Source organism: Podarcis bocagei (assembly GCF_964188305.1).
Source record: "Podarcis bocagei genome assembly, chromosome: 5".
NCBI lineage: Eukaryota > Metazoa > Chordata > Lepidosauria > Squamata > Lacertidae > Podarcis > Podarcis bocagei.
In genome coordinates, this window is record NC_138129.1 from 64,775,269 (window position 1) to 64,795,537 (window position 20,269).

General features: G+C 41.9%; 2 long non-coding RNA genes across 2 annotated transcripts in view; one reads left to right on the forward strand and one right to left on the reverse strand.

Moving 5' to 3' along the window:
• Positions 1 to 20,269, reverse strand: part of LOC308586825 — a 63,222-nt gene that overhangs the window by 38,409 nt on the left and 4,544 nt on the right. The window contains exons 4-5 of the long non-coding RNA XR_014008072.1: positions 9,030 to 9,197; positions 3,077 to 3,118 (exon numbers count right to left, since the gene is read on the reverse strand). This is a non-coding gene — a long non-coding RNA (uncharacterized lncRNA). The remainder of the gene's footprint in view (positions 1 to 3,076; positions 3,119 to 9,029; positions 9,198 to 20,269) is intronic.
• On the forward strand, positions 9,112 to 12,463 carry LOC308586831. The gene is made up of 3 exons (XR_014008079.1): positions 9,112 to 9,236; positions 10,073 to 10,198; positions 12,170 to 12,463. It is a non-coding gene; the product is annotated as an uncharacterized lncRNA (long non-coding RNA).

Genomic DNA, 20,269 nt, shown 5'->3' on the forward strand with positions numbered 1-20,269 from the left:
AAAGCAGAGGACATCCTGACCCAAAGACAATCACTTGCAGTCTTTGTATGCTACCTCCTCACCCCCCACCCCCAATACTCTCATGTTTCTGGTTACTGCTCTTGCATGCACTACATGTTGCACTCTGATGTCATAAAGACAATTGCAGGTACTCAGGCAGCCAAAATTAGCCCACTTCGTAACCACCATAGGTGAACCACTTTGCTAACCACCATAGGTGAAGCATAGTTTCCACCCAGTCCTCAGTGGAAGTGAGCTGGAGAGGAGTGCCCTCACCCATAGCTAATAGCCATAGCTGGTTTGTTTTAGTCAATGACAGCTATTTCCTCATCAGGTACCTCTGCTCTGTGCATCACCCTTGCTTACTGCATACCATTGTGGATTGCTCTAGCAGCAGAGCTGGTAAGAGGATGTTTCGTACATTTTGCTGTCAAAATGATCCCAGTTGCTGTCAAAATGATCCTAGCTCCTACAACCTGCTAAATGCCACACTGGGAGCAAAGCCCATGCAGGTCTATCTATACAGGTATTTAGAAATGATCATTATTATCCTTTGATTCTTACTCTTGTCATTTAAATTGGTGGAACACTGGCCCTGGAGAGCAACATATGAATAGCTTCCCAGTACTTTCAACAACAGTGTGTGTGATGCGCACATTGTGTATCAGATATGTATTAGAGGAGTGATATGTTTATATGAACGTGGAGCATAGCTTACAACACTTTTTCAGGTGATAAAGTAGCAAGCTGTATTAACTAACTCTGATTACTTATAAAACCTGAAATAGCAGGCCTGTTCACTAGCACATGGTGCTGTAGGAACAGAGGGATGTGAAGGTAAAGTCAGAAGGAGTAACATACCTTCTGTTGACAAGGAGAACCCCATCAGAATTAGTGGCTCCTGCCCACAGACTCTATAGCATAGTGCATGCTGACACATGTTATTGGGTAGTACTGTGCCCAAATTGCACATAAACCTGCACTTATAGCTTTTGTTCAGGAAGAATCCAGGACAGGTGCTAATGGTAGTTTTTAACCAACACCTTCCTATCAATATACCTCAGCCACTGCTAAGTGCAAAACAGGGTTGATTCTTACAACTTTGGTAGTATAGTTTTAAGTTTTGCTGAGTGATAAATTATTTATCCAGGTTACACTTGAATACACATCCAGGTGGAACATCCATACATCCATGAGTCATTTCTGTTAACCTTCAAGAAAATAAATCAGATTGAATTCACATATGCTATTCACTATTACGGGTCATTTGCAGCTAGATATGATTATATGATAGATAATCTAACTATATTTTTCAAATTGTGGCCTGTGAGTGGCATAAGTAGCAAGTACCACGTTGCTTTTGTATGTCTGTAGAATTATGGTTTGTTAACCTCTCATGCCATTCTGTCTGACTATCCTTGGTATTTGAGTGTAAAAATGTTCTGGGTTTTTGTTCCTGCCAAAACTGTGGCTTGAATTGGGCTTTGAACCACGATTTCTTAGTTGTGGGGTATCTCTTGAGCTCATGCTTTAAAATACTTGCCAGAGTACTTTTGTATTTATTTTTGTGAATAAAATGTTTACTGTTGAGGTTGTATTTTAATAACATCCTTGTACTCTTCTGTGTGTAGAATCTTTGTTTAACTTTTGGGACGCAAAGCGTCTGGAGAGTTGCAAAATGGAGCCCAGTGAAGAAATTCAGTGACCACAATATGGGGCAAGAGCAGTGATGCCCAAGCTTGCAGCAATTAGAAGGTTTCAAGCGGCTACATATTTACGATCTTATGTAGAACATATTTACATATTTTTGCCACATGTCACTTGCCTTTCGGTGAACCCCACATCCACCAACAGCACAATGGTGACATTCCCAGTACACTTATAGTAGTTGATCAGACATTTCTAAGACAGGACGTTTGCTGCATAGTATCAGATTCTAATGCTTCTGTTACCACGGGGTACCCAGCGGTAGCAGAGAGCAACAGCTATAGAACGCAACTGACTAAAGACATTGGGAGCAATCCAGAAACCATTTACCTTCTTAAATGCCACTGAAATCCTCAGCTCTTTGAATTGATGGGGAACCTCAGATCTGGGTGCCAAGTTGGCCCTCTGATCCTCTCCATCTTACCTTCAGAACTCACGCCAGGCTACATTCATTTTCATGCATCCTTTTTGGGTGTTTGTGCCTGGCTGGCATGTCGCCCATAATTCTGATAATGCTTTACAGAGGAGGTTATGTGAGCGCGTGTAGAAATTAGTGTACTTTGCCAAGCTAAAATTCACATTACTTGCTCTATCCACTTTCTCTCTCTCTCGCCCTACTCACCAGTGGCATGTGCCTGCCCCCCACCCCCGCCATATTGCCCAGAAATCAACAAAAATAGTGGCTGGAAAATGCTTCCCTATCCCTCCACTAGAGCTGTTAATTGAGTGCATAAGGCCCCTTGATTTGCGATAAATTCATATGCACCTGTTTTTCATTAGCTCTAGCCTCTTTTCCAACACCATAAGGTAAATGCAAGCTCAGAATGCATTAGGGTTATATTCCAGCAATTATACGTGTTCTTTAATTAAATACTGTTCCCAAAAGGAGAGGAACAGCTTCAGCCTCTTTTAGAGCTCGCAAAAGTCAGGCATTCATTCATCAGGTGAAGTCTTTCCTCACTCAGGCAGGGTTGTGGCATGAGAAGCTGCACACCTGAGAAATGTGAACCTCTTTTTAGTGCCCTAGTTAAAAACAAACAAACCAGAAACAGAAAGGCTACCTCTTTTCAAACAATGTCACTTAGCAACTTAGCTTTAAAGGTTAAAATATCATCCAAATATCTGCAGAAAAGAGTGGGTGGGTTCAGCCTGCCTTGACAGCAAAACTCCCACCCATGGTTCCAGCTCGCAGTTGCAAGAAAGATGATGACAAATTTAACAATCTGAGTGCTTTTGTTTTACAGCAGCAAACCCATTCTTTGTATAACGAATTACAAGAAAACTTCAGCACTTTTCGAATGCATGGAAAAGCAAATAAAAAGCCAAACTGAAATGGTTAATAATGATTTGAAATGGATGTTCAGATTACCTTTTGAAGAAGGCACAGTCTTCTTTCCTTAATGCTTTAGTCCTGCAAATAATGACAAGTAGGCCTGTCAGTCAACAAAGGTACCTGTGGGATTTTCTGCCTCAGGTGCTAAAATAACATGGCTGTTGTTAGATACTGTGCCCACTGGCTTGCAGGGGAGGGATTTCCACTTGCTTTTCCTCCTTAGGAAACACATATATGTTTGGTGACTGCAGCGTTTAGTGGTGGGCTGCATATACAACACTACCAGCACAAATAAAACTCCACCAACAGCCCTTTGGGCGAACTCTCAGGCAGATCACTTTTTAGCAGAAGGTTCATACACATTTGGCTACTTAATGAGGAAGTGATGAGACATTTAGTGATGTACTCACATCTATTAAGATCAAGGTACCTGACAATATGCTAAGAGGTACTACTAAGCATTAAAATCAATATGTGTGCAGCTTGTCCAGAGCCACTAATTGTTCCACTCAGTTGTGTGCAACTAGAGCTGGATGAGACTCAGGGTCTCCAAATCCTGATTTCATAAACAACTGTTTTCACCCAAATCTATATGCATAAAAATAAAGGACAGCCAATTTTCTTTCCAGACTGATTCTTTGCATCTAATCCTCCCCCCCCCCCAAGAAGTTTCTATTTGTGTAAAAACTATGGATATCAGGATGAAACCTCCTGTGTGCTGCTGCCAACATGATCAAGTTTTGCAGGTTGTGCTGCTATAGTTGTGCCACTAAGTAATTCAGCGTCAGGACCTCCCTCACTGGCACACCATGTGTTCATGCATTTTGTCTTCCGCAGCTCAAAATAGCAGAGGCCAAAAGCATTAACAGAGCCATCAGTGTTATTTATCCAAGAAATGGCTTCAAAAAGAGTGGTCTAATGTTGATTGCTTTCTGTGAAGGACATTTCAGGATTTTTATTCTCATGCTTCATTGACACCCTTTTGGTACCTTTTCTGCACCCACGGCTGGAAAGAGCTTATTGGGTAGAGAACATTTGTGCCCTCACCCTCAGGGCCATGCAAAGCTGGTAACAGGCCTAGGCCAGATGGGAAATAAAGGCCCCATTTCTGCTTTTACTTATCTATATTTTATCTTGTATTAATGTTTTATGTATCTTCTTTAAAATATTAATATGTTGTGTTAAAGGATCCCCCTTGACTCTCTTTACAATATCCTACCAGAGGGACTCAGAGTAGGCCTCCTGAAAATCATAGGCCCATGCCAATTGGCTCCCCTACCCGCTGCCTCTGTTCGGGCCTGCTCACCCCATGCCCTTTCAAAAGGCTTCATTGGGTTTTGTTTCAGGCACCATGCAAAACCTGATACTATATTTGGGGGATCAGAAACAGCGAAATCTCACCAGCATAGTTAGATAGACTAGCTGGCATGGTTACTTCAACCACCCACTGCTACAATATATGCTTTTAACTCTCTTTATGGTATCTTAATGCATAATTAGTAAAACTGACAGGTGACAGAACTCAGGTTTGCTTGGTCATTACACAGTCTGTCATGTACTCACAAGAAGGAAGGTTTTCCGGTTCATTCAATAGTGAGGAAAAACAATATGAACATGACTCTGTATTTTTCCCTCATATGTTTTGAAGCTAAGCTAAGCCCTGGACATTGAAAACAATTTCTGAGAATTAGCCCCTTGGCTCAAGGCTAAGCCATGTTTTTCCCCCCTGGTAAGACACTGAAATGAATTTACACTTGAAGTGACTCATTACATTCAAAATTGAAATGCAGTTATGAAGTAGGGATGAAGTAAAAGATTAGCACCTTGATGGGAGATTCTGGGTTGGAAGTATCTTAATTTCCCAGAGCTTTGTTATGAATGCAAGGTTTTACATGAGCAGCAGGTATAAGTCTTCTATTGTTTGTCCTTGTGCAAATACAACAAGCGGCACATTTATGTGTGTGTGTGCACCCTCCTCCCTAAACATGATGTAATATGACTACATCCCCAAAGGCGTACTCCTCCATTGTCTCCCAAGACAGACAGATGCCAACAACAACCAGGGCAAGTTTGTATGTATATTATGGACAATTCCTGTGATTTTTCATGCCTTACTTGAACTGGAAGGATCTATGTACATGTCTCTCCCCCACCATCACAATGCACACTTAGTGGTGGTGTGGCACATGGTTTCTTTGTCCTTGCATACACACAGACCGTGAACTGCCTTGAAGGCCTATTGACCCAGTTGGGTTGTCCTGGGATGCTAACCTCCAGGCTCATTAAAAACCTCTGGCTTCCTTACATATTTCAGGAGCAAATGTTTCAAAGGAGCCAAGTGGGAATTGTCAGTCCCTGCCAAGATCAGTGGTTCTTGACTCTTTATCAATTCTTGGCAAAAAGAATAATAATAAAGATCTTTCAAACCATAACATAGCGGTTAGTTTTAGAGGGCAAAGTTCACAGAGACTTGCAAATGACCCGACATGGTGAAAAGGGGTGTGTGCCAAAGATAATTTGCAGACATTACAGAAGCAATGCCAGCTAGATGTGCAGTTTCTCATACACAGACCAGCAGTGCCTATTTGTAAGATCTGAAGTGAAACTTGCAGTAAGATACATGACTGCTGTAGATGTGCATCTCGTGCCATGCCAAGAGACAAAATACCTGCAGTTGAGCTTTACTGGGCTCATTTGCACTGAATGAGATCATTTGAATGTTAGAGAAAAACACCGCCCAGTTGTATCTTACATCTCCAGACACTCTTTCCAGTGATCTGCTTACATGTCAAGAGACCACATGTGAAGACCTTACTGTGAAAGTCAGCCTCCTGCCAGATTCAATACATTCTCTGAACCTTTTATGGAAAGATTCAGGACAGACAAATTCCTATCTCCATTCTCGAAGATATGCTTCTGAATACCAGTGGCTGGAAGCCTCAGGAGAGTGCTGTTGAATTCAGGTCCTGCTTCCTGGATTCCCATAGATGTCTGGTTGGCCACTGTGAGAACAGGATGCTGGACTAAGATGGGCCACTGGCCTGATCCAGAAGGCTCTTCTTATATTCTGAATGTCATCCAGATTTAGTGCACAGTTAAACCATGGAATTCACTGCCACAAGATGCAGTGAGGCCCACCAACTTAAATGGCTTTTAGAAGAGCTTAGATAAATTCATGGAGGATAAAGAAATCAGTGACTGCAATAGTTATATAATGTCTCTGAGGCAGTGGGCCTCTGAATACCAGTTGCAGGGAAATGCAAACAGAAGAGGGCTTTTGCATTCATGCCCTGTTTGTGGGCTTCCCATAGCCTTTCCCACTTGGCCACAACGGAAACAGAATTCTGGACTAATTGGACCTTTGTTCTGATCCAACAGGGATCCTGTAGTCTTATGTTCAACTACATAGGCTACAAAAAGGACTTAGTTGATGGTGTGTATTTTAACCTTCTCTTCTGGCATGTGTGCTGTTCCTTTAGCCATTCCTTGCTCCCATCCCCCCCCCCCCAAGTTCTTTAAGGAAGTGGTGACATTTCTGTAATGGCATAGCTCATACTAACAGCAGATATTAGATACAGTGCTCAGGACAAAAAGCAAAATGTGTTTTATCTCTCAGCTGGAGTTTTACATTCTTTTTAAAAAGAATACATTGGTCGAATGATAGAAGGCTTCCTTCCAATACAAAAGTCACTTAAGAATTTTTTAAAAATCTGAAGTAGCATTTACTTTGCCTCTGAATTTCAAACTAAAAAGCTTCTCTCCCCCTGCCCGTTAAGCTCAAAGGTTTATGCTGCAGTAGCCTGCCATCTTGTGGACTCTAAAGCAAGTTTGAATTTCTACTTGCCTTCAGTTAGTAAGGAAACCCATTATATTTAGATGATAATGGAAACAACTTCAGTTTTCTAAATAAGGCACAAGAAAAAGAGAATTAATGTTTGTGTGAAACTACAGTAATATGCACTGGCTGATTAAGGCTGCAATTCTGTACCCACTTACCTGGATAAGCCCCATGAACTCCATGAACTTATTTCTGCATAGAAATGTATTGGACTGCAGTGTTGGGCATCCCTATTAGTGTGTTGCAGACTACAGAAGGGAACTTGCATATCATAGTGTTCCTTCAAACTCACAAATGGTATATATTTTTAAATCCCTGAACACACACATATACACACACAAAAAGAGAAAGGTTTTAGCCCAGCAGGTTTTCTATTTAAAGGATTGTTTTTGCGGGGGGCGGGGGGGGGAATGTCCCATAGAACTGATACAGTTTAGACACAGGTTTACAACTGGGAGAAAAGGAGGCTTTAATTTTCTAAAGAACATAAATATCTTAAGGCACAATACTATGCATGTTTACTCAGAATTCAATGTGGCTTACTCCCAAAATATAGGATTATACCCTTAATAGTCTATTTTTAAGAAAATTTACCTTCCATAGAGATCACAGTTTGTCTTCCTCCCTTCGTTTTTTGTTTGTTTGTTTGTTTGTTTGTTTGTTTGTTTTGTAGGCAGTATCCCTTAGTGCTATAGTGCTGAGCATTCATACTTGGAAGTAAGTAGTTTTTAAAATCATGCAGTTTGCTTAAAGAGTATACATTGTCAGAACAGGTCTACTAGCTTGTGACGTTTCATGGAACTATTCATAACATTTTCAGGTATGCTTTTGTTCAATAAATTGTAAGCAAAACTGTTATACCATTGTTAGGTCACATACATATACAGTAAGGTATATGCCTAGCCAGCTAAAATCAGTAGGCTGGCAAGCTTGATTCGGTACTAAATGTTCATATTTAAATTTTTATTTACTCCAGTGTAAAGTTGCATACATGCACAGGGTGGCCATATGCATATCCCTCAAATGCCCAGTTTTAAGTGAGAAACCCCAGAATTACAGAAGCCATCATGATTTCTGATTCTATCCCAGAATGCCCTCTTTTTGGTCCAACGCTCTCACTTGAGTTATGTAGCTCCTGCGAGAACTCAGGGACAAAAAAGAAGCATCCCTATTTTGATCAGTTGGATGGTATGTGCATGTATCACAAAAAAGGGAAAAGGAATGGAAAACACCACCCACAAAAGGTCAAAAGATGCATACATGAACAGCATAAAGGGGCACAAATAACGAGAGATTTCATCCCAGGCCTGCTTAAGCAATACGTAATATACTCTATCTGGCATTTCATATTTACATGGTTAAGTAGAGCTCACATAAAATGTGTGCATGAATATAACAGAGAGAAGGAGACTTCAGAGGGAGGAAGAGAGCAATTATTAGAAAATGATACTTCATGTAGGTTCCCTTCATTAAAATAGTGTTAGGATGAGATACGAAGCATGTTGCAAATAGTTGGAGTATCAAACTTCAAACTGGGTGAACCTGGACTACCTCATCTAAATAGAAGGCGAGCAGAGAACCCTCACATAATATTCATCCATCACCATCACCTCTGCTATTATTACTATTATAGCTCCAAAAGTTTATTAAGAACATAGAAAATTGCCTTATACTGAGTCAGATCTATCTCATTGTTGCTGACACTGATTGGCAGCAGCTGCTCTCCAGGGTTTCAGTCAGGGGACATTTCCAGCCCACATACCAAGAAGACGGCAGCATTTCTTGAACAACCAGCCCTGTGAAGTCTCAGCCTAGATTAGTAATTTGTTTTGTAACCCACTCATATACGCCTCAAAATGTAAGAAGGCTTAGTATCAACACTTACCCAGCCTCCTCCTCTGCATCAACTGCTGAAAGCAGCTCCTTGGGAAACCTTGATCTCCCTGACTCATTAACCTGCTTTTAATTTCCATAGGAAGACACTATTGCGAAAGACCAGCCCAGATCAAATACTCCACTATTCAGAAGGCATCAAAATGTCTTTGTGATGAGTGATACTTAGGAAGATGCTTTATGCTGAGTCACATCACTGGTCCATCTAGCTCAGTACTGTGCATGTTGACTAACAGGACTCTTCAGACTGGAACATACCTGGACATGATGGGGATTGAACTTAGGACTTTTTGCATGCAAAGTACATGCACTACCACTTGGAGGCAGAAAAGCTGATGGCTCAGTTTTGCTAGACATTCATTCTTGATAGCAACCCCAGTGGTGAAGAGCCTGGTTCATCTTTCAAGCATGAAAGACAGATGGGCTCTGTAAGAGAGAGGAGGAAGGGACAGAACTAAATTACCGGTGAATGTCTTACGTACTTGTTGCGAGAGTCAGTGTGCCTTGATGTTATGATTCATCTCAAATTATAAAGTGAATGGCTCTATATGGCCAGCATATGCCACTTCTTGATACCTGCCATGAATCCGAGTGCCCATGACTCACTATGTGGAGGCACCTTAATAAAGAACTTGATGTGTCTGCACAGTTCCTTGAGGGAAAGGGAGATTTATGCCCTAATTTTCCCACTGCATTGTGACAAGGGCAACTTCCACAGGGTTCAGTCTGCTCTGGCAATATTGGCAGTGGAAGTAACAAGATCAGCCACCCAACCCATGTGATTCACGGATGAGACCACATCATGTATTTGTTTGAACATAATGCTAAACCACAATTTAGTGTAGTGGTGCGGAACCTCTGGCCTAATCAGGCCTGCAAATCCATTTTTAGCAAGCCATACCCACATGATGTCAGACATGGGAAAGTTCAAGGCAGGGTGGCTGTAAAAAGGAAGAATCAGAAGTGTACTCTAAGGGCTCATGCAGACTTCCTTTTGCGACATGCTTTCCAGGCACAGTCCCGTGCTTTAAAGCTCCATGTCTGAGCAGTTTTTGTTTCTCATCCTAGTGCTTTCCCTGGAAAAACCCACATTTTACCACTGAATCAGAGCAAATGGCAATCCTTGGAAAACCCAACTGCGCTTGGCTCCAATTCAATGGTAAAACACAGGCTTTCCTGGGGAAAGTGTCATGACAAAAAACAAGAAAGAAAACTCTTAGACACAGAGCTTGAAAACGTGGACCTGTGCCTAGAAACACCACGAAAGGAAGTCTAGATGAGCCCATAAGCTTCCTTTGCAGGCAAAATCCAAATGCGTCCGTTTTTTTATACCACCCTGAACAACTTGGAGAGAAACCTTGAGTCCTTCTTTCGCAGCCACAAATTGAAGTTACAACCAGATTATGCCGGATGAACTGGGAACCAAGGTACACCTTAAACCCAAATGATCCAATTCAAACCAGTTATCCAAATAGCATAATGACTTCCGATAACAATGCTGAATGTGGAGCGTAATGCTATAATGGATTCAATTTGTTGCTCACCCTTCCCCTCACCCCTCTTAAAGAGCCATGCGTGCTTTGGAAGCAATTTTCCACCTTCTTTTTAATCTAAGCAGTTACATAATGGTTTAAATTGTCAACTGCTTCTTTAAAAATATGTGGGGGCCTATAAGCAATTGCTGAAGGAGAGATTTCTCCCTCCGCTAAATCCATCTTCCCATTCAGTGGTTGGCTCAGAGTTGGAGTTCCCCCACAACCTACAGGGCATGAAGAGACCACTTTTGTACAAGTGCAAGAATTAAGGGTACGGTACTCTTCTCAAATAAGAAAATATTTAAAAAATAAAGGAGGAAATTCAACACCGTGCTATGTTAAACGTTCCATCAGTAAGACCTTTTCAGCTTGCCAGATTGAATAATTCCTTCTCTCCTGCCCTCATGTGCTGTTCTGGAGGTTCTCCTGAACCCCCTCAAACCAATTTGGGGGGCCAGGGGATGGGAAAGGAGGTGAGGAAGTCCTACTGTGCAACAGGGAGTCCTTGCACAAGGCACCTACTGAAGTGAATCCCGCCCTCAGAGTTTTTTTTTTAGTGCAGTACTAGCCTGGACTAGCTCAGTAGCAGCTCCTCAATGTGGCCAGCAAGTTTGGAATTAAAACAAGTACAGTGGTGCCTCGGGTTACATACGCTTCAGATTACAGACTCCGCTAACCCAGAAATAGTGCTTCAGGTTAAGAACTTTGCTTCAGGATGAGAACAGAAATCGTGCTTTGGCGGTGCGGCGGCAGCAGGAGGCCCCATTAGCTAAAGTGGTGTTTCAGGTTAAGAACAGACCTCCGGAATGAATTAAGTACTTAACCCGAGGTACCACTGTATGGGAGAACGTGAAGTACTGGATAGCCCTTCTTCCCCCTTGCTTTTCTGCTATTGTTGCCCCAACCCAGGACAAAAGGGGATTCTGGTCAGAATTCCCATCCATTCCACTCTCCCAGTAAACGCCAATAGCAGCAGAGTTCAAGAGACCCCTCCTCTCTCTATCGCCTCAATTTGTTTAGGTGCCCGAGAGAGCAGAGAATTAAATCTGCACCCCACATTAAATGTGAAGAGTTAATAGGGGTTGGTGCTGCCGGGGGGGGGGGGAATGGAGGGCTACGGATCGCCACCACAAGAGTTCGGAACAAAACGTAACACTTTTGAGGCACTGAAACAAAGATTCTAAATTGCTAATGAAGCTTCCTTAAGTAAAGAAGAGCAACACTGTCATCCCCTTTCTATTGTGCCCTACTCTGTGGTGCTGTTGAGTAATTTGTAGGCCCAGACTTTACAGCTGTCCCTGTGTTTTACTTCACTTCCATCAGAATGGGGGTTCAGTAGGCCCTGTTGCAATTGCTGTTGATTCTGCTGTGTGAGTCCCTTGACTTCTGCTCCAGAGTGCTGTCCTGACAGCACCATTGACTCAAATTACTAGCTCTTCACTGCTGAGCTTGAAATGGGAGTTTGCTGCTTTCTCTCTCTCTCTCTCTTTCTCTTTTTTCTGCCCAAATCCGAACAGCTGGCTTTCAGTCAGAACAGTTTCCTTCCCTGCAACATTGGGCCTACCATGTGGTCACTCCCCTCCACTGCTAGAACTCTTACATGTATCACCATGGCTCCACACACTACACATTTAAAGCACACAAACAGCCTACTGGAGTCCTGGGAACTGGAAATTATAGCTGGGTTATTATTATTTTTTTAAAAAGGGTGAAGGATTTTGAGTGTGGATTGGGACCCTATGTGACCCCGCAGATTCCCTTGGTTTTGCACCCTCAGCAACCATGCACACCCTCTGAAGGTTACAAATATATGTAATATATCCTGCTTTGCTAGCACAGTCTCTGACAACTAACATTTTTCAGACTTCATCAATGGCAGGAGCCTGTCTAAAAGAACATTATGAAAAACCCTTGAAGCTATCCTGGTCCAAACATCTGTTCTTGCAAGGTTGCATTAGCAGGGCCATAACTGCATTAGAGTGGAGCTACAAATTCAATACAGTTGGAGATAATGGTGGTATAAGTGTTTCTTCATAGATGATAGTCTAGTGGAGGCGAAATCCGGGAATCAACAGTTTTAAAAAACACAAAAAGCCAGGCTACTGTCAATGCCTTTAATGCACAAGGCACCAAAAGTATTGCAGAAACAATAAAAAGTCCTGTAGCACAGAACTGTTGTCCATTTGTGTTGCAGCAGAATACAGTGGTACCTCGCAAGACGAATGCCTCGCAAGACAAAAAACTCGCTAGACGAAAGGTTTTTCCGTTTTCGAGTTGCCTCGCAAGACGAATTTCCCTATGGGCTTGCTTCGCAAGACGAAAACGTCTTGCAAGTTTGTTTCCTTTTTCTTAACACTGTTAATACAGTTGCGACTTGACTTCGAGGAGCAACTCATAGAACGCAGTGTACATAGTAGCCTTTTTTGAGGTTTTTAAAGACTTTGGTGATTTTTGAAGCTTTTCCAGAACTTCTTTTGCAGCCATTTGGTAAGTTAAGTTTTTAAAACTTTTTTGGGGGGGGTTGGATTTTGGGTTGGGGTGTTTGGAATTCAAGGACTTGGTGTTGGGGAGGGGTTTGCAAGAATCTGGAAGCTTGTGTGTTTTTTTTCTGCATTTTTATGATTTTCTGTGACCATTGGGCCACTCTGCTCTTTTTTAAAAAAAATTCTGGATTTGAATTTCTGTGTGCTGGGTGGCTGGGGGAACAGTTGGGGAGGGGTTTGCAAGAATCTGGAAGCTTGTGTGTTTTTTTCTGCATTTTTATGATTTTCTGTGACCATTGGGCCACTCTGCTGTTTTTTTTTAAAAAAATCTGGATTTGAATTTCTGTGTGCTGGGTGGCTGGGGAAACAGTTGGAGAGGGGTTTGCAAGAATCTGGAAGCTTGTGTGTTTTTTTCTGGCATGGAGAGGCTGTCAGTTCTGATGTTTCTGCGGCTGAAGACTGCAGCGGAGTTCCTGGAGGTTGTGAAGACGGAGGGCTACGTTCCACAGCAGGTCTTCAACTGCGACGAGACCGGGCTGTTTTGGAAAAGGATGCCCAAAAGGACTTTCATCACACAGGAGGAGGCCAAGTTGCCTGGCCACAAGCCCATGAAGGACCGTCTGACCCTGCTCTTCTGTGCCAACGCAAGCGGCGACCTGAAGATCAAGCCCTTGCTGGTGTACCACTCGGAGAACCCACGGGCCTTCAAGAGACACAAGATCGACAAGGAGCGGCTGAGTGTCATGTGGCGATCCAACAGCAAGGCTTGGGTCACACGTGTGCTGTTTGTGGACTGGGTCAATCTTGCTTTTGGCCCTGCTGTCAAGCAGTACCTGCTGGACAACGACCTGCCGCTGAAGGCTTTGCTTCTGATGGACAATGCTCCTGCTCATCCTAAAGGCCTTGAGGTGGACTTGTTGGAGGAGTTCAGCTTCATCAACATCATGTTCCTGCCGCCTAACACCACGCCACTGCTCCAGCCGATGGATCAGCAGGTCATCGCCAATTTCAAAAAACTCTACACCAAGGAGCTTTTCAGGCGATGCTTCGAGGTGACTGACTGCACCACCATCACCCTGCGGGAATTCTGGAAGGGCCACTTTGACATTGTCACCTGCTTGAAGATGGTCACCACGGCCTGGAAAGGGATCAGCCAGAGAAATTTGAATTGCGCTTGGCGCAGCCTGTGGCCGGACTGTGTGGCACCAAGTGACTCTGATGCACCAGAGTCAACAGTGGTGCAGGACATTGTTGCCTTGGGGAGGACCATGGGCCTGGAGGTCACGGAGGAGGACGTCTGCGAGCTGGTGGAGGAGCATGACGACGAGCTGACCACCGTGGAGCTGGTCGAACTGCAGGCAGAGGCTGCGCAGGAGCAGGCCTCACTGGAAGAGGAGGAAGCAACTGAGGAACGGCTGTCCTCCGAAAAACTGAGGGACATTTGCCTGAAGTGGAAGGAGGTGCAGACTTTTGCAGAGCAGCACCACACTGAGAAGCACGTGGCACATGACGTTGGGAACATTTTTGATACGAGGGTCATGTTGCCTTTCAGGGAGGTGCTGAAAAGGCGGATGAAGCAGCAGACTATGGACAGGTTCTTGAGCAAGAAGCAAAGAGTGGAAGAGGAGCCTTCTTCGAGTGGTCCCCCAGAGTCTTAGAAAATGTACTGTACACTTTGTTGATTTTTAAATGTTTTTCTGTCGTGTTTATAAAGTTAATTTATTTTCCCTTCAATTTTTGAACTGCTCTTTACAGTATGTGTGACTTTAAAGAGCAGTTAATAAACTGTTGTTGTACCAAATTTGGCTTTGTTTGGACTTTTTTTGACCATAGGAACGCATTAATTGATTTTCAATGCATTCCTATGGGATTTCGTGATTCGCAAGACGAAAAATTCGCTAGACGACAAAACTTGCGGAACGAATTAATTTCGTCTTGCGGGGCACCACTGTAACATGGATGCTCTTCTGGAATTCATTGCCATCAAAAATATTTCAATATAGGGGTGAAATCCAAGCCAGAATTTGAAGCACTTCTCAGTTTCAAATATTTGCCTTAAAAATGAAATAATTCTAATTGCAATGAAAGATTGAACAATACCTTATTTACAAGCAAGTAGCATTAACAACAGGTTTAGTGCTGTCACAGTTAGTGATGGAAGGGTCGGTTGATTTTGGTTACCTCAGTTTCTACAGTCTTAAATCTAATTCTCCACATTTCTGCAGCAATTTGTTATTTATTTATTAAAAAATCCTTATGAAAATTCATTGCATTTTAATGAGCTCTTCCCCTCATAAAGACATTTTGCATGCAATTTTAACCAATGTACAGATTTGTGCAGGGAATTTCTCCAATATAATGTATTTTTGTATATTATTTTGACTAATATATTTATTTTTACACACACTTCCTCCTGATATGTGCATAATTCTAAACACTGTTTGTATGAGAACTGTATCGTGAAATTTGGATATGTGAATTTTGAAGGATAGCTGTGCTTTGGTTCAAATATTTCAGAAAGTGTGAATTTGATAAATTCACCTTTGAATGTGAACTGAATCAAATTTCTTCCGCATCCTTAGTTGTTTACTTATGGAGTTCAGTGGAACTTATTTTCAGGTAAATGTGTATAGGACTGAGATGTTGAAAATACTGACATTTTTCACAGGTACTTCCCATACCCCTGACTGGTTGCACTGTAATTACATCCCAGTAATATAAAATGGTATCCTATAAATAAGAAACAAATAGATTGCAGACAAATGTGATGTCCTTAGTATCATTACAGTATCTTTGATAATTAACAGGTGATTGAATACGTATCAGTTTTTAAGAGGACAACCCAAAAATAAGGTAAATGTTTCTACATATTAATGGGAGCCCCTCAGAATGTAGTTGTATATAAGTTTGTAAAGAAATTTATCTAGAGGAACTAGACAGGGATGCCCTTTATACCCTCTGAGAGCCAGTGTGGTGTAGTGGTTAAGAGCGGTAGTCTTGCAATCTGGGGAACCGGGTTCGCGTCTCCGCGCCTCCACATGCAGCTGCTGGGTGACCTTGGGCCAGTCACACTTCTTTGAAGTCTCTCAGCCCCACTCACCTCACAGAGTGTTTGTTGTGGGGGAGGAAGGGAAAGGAGAATGTTAGCCACTTTGAGACTCCTTAGGGTAGTGATAAAGCGGGATATCAAATCCAAACTCTTCTTCTTCTTCTTCTTCTCTGCTCTTTGCTACTGTCATTTATCCGTAAAGGTAAAGGTACCCCTAACTGTCAGGTCCAGTAACAGACGACTCTGGGGTTGCGCACTCATCTCGCTCTATAGGCCAAGGGAGCCTTCGTTTGTCCACGTACAGCTTCCGGGTCATGTGGCCAGCATGACTAAGCCGCTTCTGGCGAACCAGAGTAGCACACAGAAACGCCGTTTACCTTCCCGCTGGAGTGGTACCTATTTATCTACATGCACTTTGACGTGCTTTCAAACTGCTAGGTGGGCAGGAGCAGGGACTGAACAACGGGAGCTCACCCTGTTGCGGGGATTCGAACCGCAGACCTTCTGATCATTTAACCTTGGGCAATAACAGAAAACATACACATTCATAGGATCCAATATGGCTCTTTGGATACTAATATAATCCCTGTGTCTCACTCCCAGAAATCTTATAAATAAGTCATAAGGTTATTATCTAGTTACAGTGAAATATCAGGCTATAAAATAAATTATAAGATAGCACAGTGGCTACGTTATAATGTTTCGAATGAAAATTTAAAAGATGTTCAAGGAATAACCAAAACACCATGGAGAAATGAACAAAGAATTAGATATTTGGGAATATGAGTTACAAATAAATTGGAAGATAAATGATTGATTGATTGATTGATTGATTACCAAAAGCTATTTCATGAGTAGGAGAAAGAACTGGAATTTTGGAATTTCTTCTCTCTCTCATGGTATGGGAGAAAATCTACTGTGAAATAAATATCCTGCCCATAATTTTGTTTATTATACTCCTAAACATTCCATTAGTTGCTCCATCTGAAATACTGTCAAAATGGCAGAGACTGAAAGTTTTATATGAAACAACACACACACACACACACACACACACACACACACACACGAGGTAGCTGCCAAAATTCTATTAAAAACCAAGCAGCAGAGGTATGGCAGTACCTAGCATAAAGTTATTATTAAAAAACAAAATTGGCAGGCAAGCCCCACCTACAATATACTGTCGGCCCTGGACATTGCCCAGACCTAGAGGATACATAACTGCCCAATCACAGGCATACTAAATTCCTGGGGTTTTTCTGCTGTTTTCTATAAGCAACAGCTCTAAGACCTCTATCGCAGAGAGGGAAAAAGGTGTCTAAAATAACTAGATTTTGGACAGCTTGTGTGAGTCTATCAGTTAATGCTATGGTTGCAAGCAGGTGAGAGAGGAACGAAATGTTCTCCTCTCTGAGGAGTCACTCAACAATTCTTAGCACCCTCCATAAACTATAGTTATCAGGATTCTTTGGGATAAAGCATGACTGTTGAAGAGTGCTCTAGATATATGGAGGAAGAGGGGAAAGAATGAATTTACCTCATGCCTCTTACAGTTTATAAGGGTATCCAGAAAGCAAATGGGAATTAGGGCTAGCAAAACAAATCCTGTGATATTTTAAAAAATTGTCCTTCTTACATTTTGGAAGTGGCGAATCTTTCATTTTTACTAGCTTATGCACTTTTAAGCAGTTATATCCTAGCACAGGGTGGTTCCATGTCAAAGCACTCTTGAAGCCCACTTGGTATGAAAAGTTGGACCACCCTACACAAGCATATGCAAGTTATACCCTTGCAAAATTCAGAGAAGTGACAATTTAGAAGAATGGCTTCAACTGGAAGAGTTTCAGAAAATGGAAATTAAGTATTTTACCATATGTGGTGGGATTGTAGTAAAATTTAAAAAATTATGGGAAATGATATACAATGAGTTGAAGAAAATGTTCCAATTAACATTTGTAAAAAAGCCTGAAGTGTTTTTGTTAGGGATTGTTGGAAAAGACCTGCCAAGGAAATTGAAAAACATCTTCCTGTACACGACAACGGCGGCAAGAGTCTTAATAGCACGAGGATGGAAGAACGAAGAAATCCCGACCAAAGAAGTGTGGCAAGAGAAACTGATGGACTGTGCGGAATTGGCAAAATTGACACGCAAACTACGTGATAAGGACAACTGTGACTTTAAAGAAGAATGGGAACCTTTTACAAAGCACTTAAAGAAACAACAAAATGACCATACACAAACTTTTTATTGGTAACATATAGATAGATCAATTAAGGATCTTTACAATTTTATAACATGCAGAGAATAACATGTGCTGAAAAACCAGAGAGAGGAGGTGAGGGAAGTCTGGGGTGGGGTGGGAAGGTTGGGCTTTTTTTTCTTGGGGAGGGAAAAACCGGGGGGGGGATGAGGATGATGTGTTTTTGATAAATTTCTATGTTGAAATTCTTAATAAAAATTTTTCAAAAAAGAAAATGTAAATTAAGTAGGTTTGCCTTTAAATGCATACAGAATTGAAAATTCTCCCCCGTACCTACTTGCAGTAAAGCGGGATGTTTCAGGAGAGAAGAACGGAGAAGAGGAAGAACTCTTCCCATCAAGCCCATGACACTTGTCCCAGGCCTCGGAAGGCTAAGCTAATAGGGGGACCCTGCTAGGGACTGTTTGAGTTTATAACTTCATTCTAACAAGACTCCCATCCTGGGCCTCAGACAAGCTCTGCACGGGCCTGCTTCCCATCATTCTCCAGACACGTACCTTACCCCACTGTCATTCACAGGAAAACCTCTCTTCTGAAGAAGCCTGAACAACAGGAAAGGCTCTTGCCTGAGGCCACCTGGACTCCTGAACAGCAGCACGCTGTGCATGGATTGGGGTTACACTGCAAAGATTCTGCTGTAGGGCCCCACTTGTACTGAAAAACAGAGCCTGTCTTAATATGCTCCTTTCAGTCATTTACTTCTAAATAAAAGTCCTTTTTATTTAGACATGCATTTTGAATCACAACATCTGAGACAATCCAAGTTTTAGGTTTCTACAAACAGCATAACAAAGAAGTTCTGGGCTAGGTTTGTACTACAAAGGAATTACCATCAATAAAACTATAAATATTCAGGTCTGTTCACATTAAAGAAAATGCATTGGCGGTGAAGAGAGCACAGCCTGTGTTGTATCATTTTTCCCCCCATGTTGCCAAATAATTAAAAACTAGGCCTGAAATTCAGCTTCCAGTTTTAATTTCCAGCTTCTGCAGTTGAACTTGATGTTGAATTGTGTGTGTCTATCAATTTGCAGAACAATACTTTTTTTACCCCTAAATCCTTTTCTGATCAGATTTCCTTATTTTATTTTAAACTATTTATCTGATGTAGGGCACATAGCAAAGACAATGCAAAGCCCTTCGGTCACTGCATTTTCTGTCACTTGATATGAAATTGATTTCATGTCAATATTTTAAAAACAAGTTTAAAAGGGGGAAGGAGTAATACTTCCAGAGCCCAGCACCAAAGACGAGGCCACATCCTCATAATACATTTTAAGCATGTGATGTCTCACAGTCCCACAAAGAATCTTAGTAACTGTAGTTTACTCCCCAAAGAACTCTAATTTCCAGCAACCTTAACAAACTACACAGTTCAGGATGCTTGAGGGGCCAGCCATGCGCCTAAAATGTATTGCATGGACATAGCCTAGGACTCAGACCTCTGCCAATGATACCTCTGCTTTTCTCCAAATTCAGAAGTCCTTTTTTTGTTTGTCCACCCCCTCTGCAGTTGGAGGGCCTTTTTTGGTAGTGAAGCAGCATGCCTCTTTGCAGAAGCAATTAAGAACCTTCTTCTACAAGACTGATTTTTTCCACATGCTTAATCATTCCAGGTTTAATAACACTTCCTACCAACTCTTTGAGAATATCAGCACACATGTGGGTGGCAGAAACGCAGTGGATATTACATTGATTAAAGTCACTCTACAAAAACTACTGAGTAATAGAAATTTTCTGAGCACCTGTATACCAGGATCAGTGACATTCAATTTCCCCCCATAAAAGATCCAGTAATAGGAAAGGGTAGTAAGATATCTCCAAGTTGTTCAGAGTCAAAAATTACTTAACTATACATAGCTTGCTGTTTGTTCTTACATTCACTAAAAATACTGAATCCCACTCTAGATGTGGAGACTTCACCTTAGCATTGCTCACAGATTTTAATCTCTTCTTCGTGGCGTGGCTAAGAACTTGCTTTTGTATAATTATGAAAGCTGGGATTGTCAGAATGGAGGATTTTGCCCCTCCATTCTGTGATGGAATATATGTACAGTCCTCCAATTCTAATGGGTGCAGTCTACTTAGGGATACACACACACACACACACACACACTCACACGGATAAAATCCTGTTTGCAAAAATGCTACAAAAAACTACATCAACTGA